Source organism: Physeter macrocephalus, chromosome 7, assembly GCF_002837175.3.
Source record: "Physeter macrocephalus isolate SW-GA chromosome 7, ASM283717v5, whole genome shotgun sequence".
Classification (NCBI taxonomy): domain Eukaryota; kingdom Metazoa; phylum Chordata; class Mammalia; order Artiodactyla; family Physeteridae; genus Physeter; species Physeter macrocephalus.
In genome coordinates, this window is record NC_041220.1 from 23006103 (window position 1) to 23014047 (window position 7945).

The following is a 7945-nucleotide window of genomic DNA, read 5'->3' on the forward strand; positions in this document are numbered from 1 at the left end:
ATGTTCATAGCAGTACTATTTACAATAGCCAAGACATGGAAGCAACCTAAGTGTCCATCGACAGATGAATGGATAAAGAAGATATGGTGTATATATAATGGAATACTACTCAGCCATAAAAAAGAATGAAAAAATGCTATTCGCAGCAAACTGGATGGACCTAGAGATTATCATACTGAGTGAAGTTAAGTCAGACAGAGACAAACACCATATCATATCACTTATATGTGGAATCTAAAATATGACACAAATTGAATTATTTATAAAACAGAAACAGATTCAGAGACATAGAGAACAAACTTATGGTTACCAAAGGGGAAAGGGGGTGGAGGAGGGATACATTAGGAGTTTGGGGTTAGCAGATACAAACTACTATATATAAAATAGATAAACAACAAGGCCCTACTGTATAGCACAGGGAATTATATTCAGTATCTTATAATAAACCATAATGGAAAAGAATATGAAAAAGAATATATATATGTAATATATCTGAATCACTTTGCTGTACCTCCGAAACTAACACAACACTGTACATCAACTATACTTCAATTTAAAAAAAGAGACCCTTGAGGGCACATTCCCTCTCCCCTAGGACTTTGCAAGGGGCAGTCTCTAACCCTTGAAAGGACTCAGGCAGGTCTGTGGGAGCCAAAATGCATCAACCCTATTTCGAAACTTTTGCTCTCTTTGACTGTGGCTGAATTAGTTGAGTTGTATTAACACAGGGGTAAATGCTGAATTCTGTGTGAGTCCGCTCTTCATGCCTCAAAGACAATGCCCAGATGTTATTTTTATCCCAGATCTATTCTTGGCTTCTGAAGGTTTCTAAGCCCTTTGATATAGTGATTATCACTCAATCACTTAATACCTTAACAACAAAGTTTCTAGACAAAACAGCTATCCAGGTCATATCTTCTCTCTGAGCCTCAGTTTAATATGTAAAAGAAGGTCGTCTGAACAACAACTAAGGCTCCTTATTGTGATAAAATCCTACATCTCAAGAAGCAATGGCCCCAGACAGTCCTCGGTGGGGCTAATGCAGGGCACGTGGTTGGCTGTAACAAGCACGCGAAAGTAGGATAAAATGTGTGTCGAGAGTTCTCTCAAAGGGGAAGAATTAAGCCATTCACTCTTCCTTTACCTTTCGTTTAACACACATGTATAGAGCAGTCAGAATGCACAAAGGGGGACTTCCCTGGTGGCGCAGTGGTTAAGAATCCGCCTGCCAATGCAGGGGACACGGGTTTGCGCCCTGGTCCGCGAAGATCCCACATGCCGCGGAGGAACTAAGCCCGTGCGCCACAACTACTGAGCCTGCGCGCCTAGAGCCCGTGCCCAGCAACAAGAGAAGCCACCGCAATGAGAAGCCTGCGCACCGCAACGAAGAGTAGCCCCCGCTCGCCGCAACTAGAGAACGTCCACGCGCAGCAACGAAGACCCAACACAGACAACAATAAATAAATAAATATTTATTTTTTAAAAAAAGAATGCATAAAGAAAGAGTGCAGAAAAGACAGGTTCTGAGGAAGTTCCCGATGGAAGGAGGTGGGGTGGAGCACAGACCTCTTAGAAGGGCTTGTGCTGGGGGAGAGATTGTCCAGGCGGTGACATGGGATGTAATCTTTACCCTCTGATTTAGAAAAACCCACCTAGTTTCTCTATAGGTACCTTTCATTTGTGAGGCAGTTAACCCTATTTTGGGCTCAAAACATTTGATCAGGGTAGCCATGGGATAAGAGAGAATCATGAAAAAGCACCCTCCACAAACATCATCTGATATCACTTATATGTGGAATCTAAAATAATGATACAAATGAACTTACAAAACAGAAATAGATTCACAGACGTAGAAAACAAACTTATGGTTACCAAAGGGGAAAGGGGTGGGGGAGGGATAAATTAGGAGTTTGGTATTAGCAGATACAAACTACTATATGCAAAACAGATAAATAACAAGGTCCTACTGTATAGCACAGGGAACTATATTCAATATCCTGTAATAAACCACAATGGAAAAGAATATGAAAGAGAATATATATATATATGTAACTGAATCACTTTGCTGTATACCAGAAATTAGCACAATAGTATAAATCAACTATACTTCAATTTAAAAATAGAATTGGGACTTCCCTCGTGGCGCAGTGGTTAAGAATCTGCCTGCAAATGCAGGGGACACGGGTTCGAGCCCTGGTCCAGGAAGATCCCACAAGCTGCGGAGCAACTAAGCCCGTGCACCACAACTGGGGTGGAGGAGGGATACATTAGGAGTTTGGGGTTAGCAGATACAAACTACTATATATAAAATAGATAAACAACAAGGCCCTACTGTATAGCACAGGGAATTATATTCAGTATCTTATAATAAACCATAATGGAAAAGAATATGAAAAAGAATATATATATGTAATATATCTGAATCACTTTGCTGTACCTCCGAAACTAACACAACACTGTACATCAACTATACTTCAATTTAAAAAAAGAGACCCTTGAGGGCACATTCCCTCTCCCCTAGGACTTTGCAAGGGGCAGTCTCTAACCCTTGAAAGGACTCAGGCAGGTCTGTGGGAGCCAAAATGCATCAACCCTATTTCGAAACTTTTGCTCTCTTTGACTGTGGCTGAATTAGTTGAGTTGTATTAACACAGGGGTAAATGCTGAATTCTGTGTGAGTCCGCTCTTCATGCCTCAAAGACAATGCCCAGATGTTATTTTTATCCCAGATCTATTCTTGGCTTCTGAAGGTTTCTAAGCCCTTTGATATAGTGATTATCACTCAATCACTTAATACCTTAACAACAAAGTTTCTAGACAAAACAGCTATCCAGGTCATATCTTCTCTCTGAGCCTCAGTTTAATATGTAAAAGAAGGTCGTCTGAACAACAACTAAGGCTCCTTATTGTGATAAAATCCTACATCTCAAGAAGCAATGGCCCCAGACAGTCCTCGGTGGGGCTAATGCAGGGCACGTGGTTGGCTGTAACAAGCACGCGAAAGTAGGATAAAATGTGTGTCGAGAGTTCTCTCAAAGGGGAAGAATTAAGCCATTCACTCTTCCTTTACCTTTCGTTTAACACACATGTATAGAGCAGTCAGAATGCACAAAGGGGGACTTCCCTGGTGGCGCAGTGGTTAAGAATCCGCCTGCCAATGCAGGGGACACGGGTTTGCGCCCTGGTCCGCGAAGATCCCACATGCCGCGGAGGAACTAAGCCCGTCCGCCACAACTACTGAGCCTGCGCGCCTAGAGCCCGTGCCCAGCAACAAGAGAAGCCACCGCAATGAGAAGCCTGCGCACCGCAACGAAGAGTAGCCCCCGCTCGCCGCAACTAGAGAACGTCCACGCGCAGCAACGAAGACCCAACACAGACAACAATAAATAAATAAATATTTATTTTTTAAAAAAAGAATGCATAAAGAAAGAGTGCAGAAAAGACAGGTTCTGAGGAAGTTCCCGATGGAAGGAGGTGGGGTGGAGCACAGACCTCTTAGAAGGGCTTGTGCTGGGGGAGAGATTGTCCAGGCGGTGACATGGGATGTAATCTTTACCCTCTGATTTAGAAAAACCCACCTAGTTTCTCTATAGGTACCTTTCATTTGTGAGGCAGTTAACCCTATTTTGGGCTCAAAACATTTGATCAGGGTAGCCATGGGATAAGAGAGAATCATGAAAAAGCACCCTCCACAAACATCATCTGATATCACTTATATGTGGAATCTAAAATAATGATACAAATGAACTTACAAAACAGAAATAGATTCACAGACGTAGAAAACAAACTTATGGTTACCAAAGGGGAAAGGGGTGGGGGAGGGATAAATTAGGAGTTTGGTATTAGCAGATACAAACTACTATATGCATAAAATCGATAAACAACAAGGACCTACTGTATAGCACAGTGAACTGTATTCAATATCTTGTAATAAACTGTAGTGGAAAAGAATCTGAAAAAGAATATATATATAAATTATAAATATAGAAATATAATAAAAATATAAATATTATAAAGAATATTATATATATATCTGAATCCCTTTGCTGTACACCTGAAACTAACACAACATTGTAAATCAACTATACTTCAATTAAGAAAAAGGCACCCTCGCAACCTGTGCTCAGTCGTCTGCATGTCAGCACAGCCTCGAACTGGCAGATCCAGGATGAGGAAGCAGGTTCCATGATGTGTTCTAAGTTCCTAAATTGGCCCACCAGGGAAAGGGCTGTCCTCACCGGAGAAGAGACTGGTGGTGAGAATGATGTTCCGTACCCAACACTGGCCTCTGATCTGCCAGTAGAAGTGGCTGGACATGTAGCTAGAGATGCAGCAGGTCAGGGCATACAAGATGGCTGCTGAGTTAATGGCCCCAGGATGGTGCATACTGAACACGCCCAGCAGCGCCATGACAATAATGCCTGCAGGGTGGTAGTGAAAAGCCTGTGTTAGGTTTCACCCAACCCTCTTCTGGCAATTTCAGAGGAATCAGCCAGCCCGCTTTCTCCCAGACCCAGGGCTTCCATCCAAACAATATCCCCCAGTTCTGTTGTCTAGAAAACCCACAATAGAATAACAATAGAATATCCACATCCTTGCTAGAGCCAACCACCCCTTAGGTCTGCCCCTCACCTTGGACAGAAGAGAAGATCTGCAGCTCTTTTTCTGAACAAACCACCTACTTAGTTCTACCCCTTGAGAGAAATCCCTGATTAATTTTTTATCACCTCACCAGTGCCAAGGGCCAGGAACTGGGCACCCACACCAAGCACAGCACAGAGCAGACCACGATATGGAGGGAAGCGGAAGACATCTGTATAGATAATTTCCCAGCCTTTGTCACCTTGGTCAAAGTCATCACCAGAGCCTCCAGAGGTTGGCTCTTCGTCCAAGTTGTACCGAGCCAGGTCCTTTCGAAGGGCACGCATGACAACGACACCCACAAAACGCACCAGTAAAAGCACAAGCACCGTGGAATTGATGATGGACTACCAATGGATTTCCAGTGTTCGGGGAAAGAAACCGCCATCGTCACCACGGCGCCTGTCACTCCAATGCTCCCCTGACGTCTCAGACCAGTGCACGCTGTAGGTGTGGGTGAGGCCTAGGGACTCATCAGGTCATAACCCGTCTAAACTGTGGGGCTTGACATCCCGCACTGAGACTCTGGCACATGTAGTCCCGTCTCTGCGGAGTTTCAGGTGGAAGTCTAAATGGGTCCAGAGTCCTGCCTTGTGGCTGTGAGGCAGGAAGCCACTCTCCTCCATGCAGCCCACAAAGCCACAGATGGGCAAGTTGTCCACCACAAATTCAAAATAGTATAGCTCCTTTATGGCCTGGTGCAGCTGTTCCACCTACAAAGAGCAAGTCAGGAGTCAGACAAGGCTTCCCCAGGCATTGGATTAGAGCAGGGTTTCACCCTCAGCACTAATGACATTTTGGGCTGGATAATTCTTGGTTGTGAGGCTGTCCTATGCCTTGTAAGATGCGCCATCCCTGGCTTCTTACTAGATGTCAGTAGCATCCCCCAGTAGTGACAATCAAAAATATCTCCAGACATATCTCCAAATGTCTCTGAGAGACAAAAGCCCCCTGTTGAGGGACTTCCCCTGTGGTCCAGTGGCTAAGACCCCTTGCTCCCAATGCACAGGGCCCACGTTCGATCCCTGGTCAGGGAACTAGGTCCTGCATGCCACAGTTTAAGATCCTGCGAGCCGCGACTAAGACCCGGTGCAGCCAAATAAATAAATAAATATTTTTTAAAAAGAAAAAGCCCCCTGTTGAGAACCACTGGTTCGACCCTAGTATGTTGAGATTCTCTGAAATGAGCAAGTATGACTTGACAGGATGAAGGCCTAGAAGAAGAGGGATAAGGTGTAGGAAGGTCTGGAGTAGACTAAGGAAAAGTGCCCTAGGATAGAAATTGCTGAAGAAAAAAGCATGACAGGGAAAATTAGGTAGAGTGTACAGGAGCCAGTTTAAAAAGCTGAGAGGTAGGAATGGAAAAAAATGACTACGTAGGAGTGATAGTTGAGACCTCATTACCAACAGAGAAGCTTCGAGTCAGGAGCCCTGGGTTCTGATATCAAGTCTGCAATCCACTATGCATGTAATCTTGAAGTTACTTCTGAGCAAGTATGTTTCTTCATCAACCAAATGCAAATAATACTATCTGTCCTGCCTGCCACATGAGGTTGTAGTTAGAATCATATCAGATCATCTCCCATAAAGGTGCTTTGAAAACCAAAAAAAAAAAAAAAAAAAAAAAAAGACACCCTACACCTCTCCCCACCCTCCCAATCAGAGGGACAAGCCAAGGACTGAAGTGGCCCAGTCTGCCTTCTTGCGGGTGTCAGTGCTGGGTTAGAAGCTCAGGTTATTCAGGTGCATGAGCTAGGGGGTCTTTAAAATCCTAGCTTTCCCCCAATTTCTCCCTGAGTTTGGGAGGAAGTGGGTGAGACTGGCCTGAGATACCTTAGGGCCATCTCTGCCTGTGGCTCTTTTCTCTTAAAAACTTCTTTTCTGGAGGTTGAAATGAATCTCCCCATCAGTCCGTGATAGGAGGAGGAGGGGTTATCACCTCTCATATTTCACAGACAGGAATAGTAAAGAATTAAAAGCTTAAGTAATGTTCCCAAGGTCATGTGGTGAATTAGTAACCGAGACAGGGAAAGGATTCAGGTTTCTGGTCCTTTCAGTTTTGTTGCCTCAGCATTAGATCTTGCTGTCTCTTTAAATCTCACATGTAGTTAGGATTAGGGTCTGTAGCTGTGTATTAGTTCCATCTTAAGTTTGTTCATTAAAAAAAAAAAGTGGGGCAACCCTTCCTTTCCTAAACTTCTACTGCAAATCTGCTTTGTGACTTTATTGGGTAAGACCTAAAAGATGGTCGAATTTTCCCCCAGCACAGCTGAATATCCTTGTTCTTTCGGCTATTGGTATTCTGCAGCAGCTGTCTGATGGAGATGGAGCGCTCCAACAAGGATAGGCCGGAACTCCAGCTGCTGGTAAGCAAGTGTTCACTATTTATAGCGAGAGGGGGGCTGCAAAAGAGTGGAATTTTTTCCTTCTGAGTCGTTTTGATGCAACCAACAGGAAGTGGGCTCTGATAGATGCTAAATTTGATGACATGAATGAGGTCTATTACAGCACTTCTCAAACTCGTCTGTGCATCAGAATCACCCAGAGGGGAGGGGCTTGTTGAAACACAGACTCCGGGGTACCACCCCCAGAGTTTGTGAATCAGTAGATCTGGGATGGGGCTTGAGAACGTGCATTTCTAACAAGTTTTTGGGTAATGCTGATGCTGCGGGTTGGAGAACCACTGCTTTATTGTAATGGGTGGAGTGTCCGGGCAAGGGCCATCGTATATGGTAGCAGATTGAACCCAAGAAAGGCACTGACATGCACCAAAAGACTCTTTCTGGTGATCTTACTGTCCTTGTCCAATCAAAATCAGTCACTTCTGAGCCGGCATTTCCAGGGCAAAGGTATTATTTTATAAATAAAGAAAATGGTATAAGATTTAAAGGGTAGGGTTCACAAGAAATATGTGTGTATATTATTTAATAAAAATTATTCCCTCCCTCCCCTCCTTTCTCCAGTGAAAAAAGTGTGACTTGTTAGGTCATTTTATCACATGGTAATGTTTGGAGTCAAGACTGGCAGATTTCACCTCCACTTTCAACTCCAACCAGAGACAAACACCAGCCTTGCCGGCTGATGTATCCACCTTTGATCTATGGCCAGGAAAAAGCAAGCAGACAAGTCCTGGGAGAACTTGGCTGATCTGCTAAGTAGACCAAGACTTTGAATTTGGTCTCTCAATTTCTGGTATGAGATGGCCTGTTTAAGTTTCCTGCTTCTTTTTGAATGCATTTTGATATTTTATATTTTCCTCAAAAATGATCCATCTCACTCAGACTTTGAAAATAGGAATACATAT

General features: G+C 43.7%; 1 pseudogene; it reads right to left on the minus strand.

Moving 5' to 3' along the window:
* LOC102988287 (transmembrane 9 superfamily member 1-like) overlaps positions 1 to 6149 on the minus strand; it is an 11635-nt pseudogene extending 5486 nt beyond the window's left edge.
* Between the last annotated feature and the right edge of the window lie 1796 nt (positions 6150 to 7945).